The following is a 1,481-nucleotide window of genomic DNA, read 5'->3' as shown; positions in this document are numbered from 1 at the left end:
CTGCCGAAATAGGGATTGTGACTGAAACGTATACCACAAAACAGAAGATCGCATTCAACTGCACTTGTGAAAGGACTGCGCGAATCGCCGAAATCGCTGCTGTTTTGGTGGATACAACACATTATGGTAACTTGTTGTCAGCCATAGGTAATATAATTAAATCTTTATCTCAAATTAGTGGTCGGATATTGAGTATAGGAAATTATAGCTATTGTAGTTTGGGAGCATTACCGTGTAATTGAGCAGTTTGATATATATCTCGAGTTTCGATTGTTCAATTCAAAGTATTTTTCTAGCTATCCAATTCCATACATTAATCAGTTTCATTTCGTTCTGTACACTTACGTGGTATACACTTCTTGGAGGACTCAGATAAATTACTTTAATTCGTCTAGTTGCGTATCTAATTTTGTCGGGACGATCTATTTTTTTACGAAACCTTTATCTGCGATTTCCACAATAGATAGCTTTCCGTTTTAATCGTTGATATATATAACTATAGTAAAAGATGAAGCGCATACATTGTAGTAAGGATGTTTGTCGCAAAGGAGCATCTCGATTACGGGTACCTGATATCAGCGGTCGATATAAGCTTAGTTTCAGGATTGAATCGGAATATTATAAACATAAATATTGATAAATGTTTAAACACTCCCAACGAGCATTAGTCGATACAGGTGCATCAATTTCATCATCCTCCCTCTGCAGGGACTCGAACCTGATGGCATCACTTCACTCACGGCACGAACCCCTGCATCAGTAGACCGGGTGCGCAGCTACATGCGCAGCTTTCCGAACGAAAACTGGCGGCACCAATCAGATTGCCCGTTGTATAATCGTTGAGGCAAATTTCAAGGAAGAACTATAAATGGGAAAACCCGGGCTAAAATAAAACGGGATTTCTGATTGGCTAAAAATCACATCATCTGAACTGCGCATGTATCTGCACACACGGTCGATTATGGCAGGGTTTCGTGCCGTGACAATCTCGATGCCATCAGGTTCGAATCCCTGCCGGGAGAGGATGCAATTTCATGTATTGCTAGGTCAACGGTCGAAAGATGTATCAAAAATCCCATATATAGTCATTCGGATATAAACATTATTAGAGGAGTTTGCGGGGAAGCACATTCAGTGATTGGTAGAATTGAGGTACCCATTTGCAGTCAATCTCATATATTAATGCACAAGTTTTATGTATTCGATAGGCTACACACAGATGTTATTCTAGGGCTGGATTTTTTGGAGGAAAACAATGTAAATATTGACCTTGCATCTGGCACAATTGAATTTAAAGATGTGTCGATTCCGTTAAAGATTCTTAGGAATCAACAAAAGCTGTACAGAAATAAAGCTAAAACGGTTAACAAGATAGTTATCTCACCAAATATTAAACAAATAGTTCAAATAAGTGTCGATACGTTGGCGGAAGGTTCATTGGTTTTTTTTTAACCATACAACCACAAGTTATTGAATAAATG

The sequence above is a fragment of the Tubulanus polymorphus genome, chromosome 8 (genome assembly GCF_964204645.1).
Source record: "Tubulanus polymorphus chromosome 8, tnTubPoly1.2, whole genome shotgun sequence".
Taxonomy (NCBI): domain Eukaryota; kingdom Metazoa; phylum Nemertea; class Palaeonemertea; order Tubulaniformes; family Tubulanidae; genus Tubulanus; species Tubulanus polymorphus.
Note: the sequence above shows the minus strand (reverse complement) of the source record.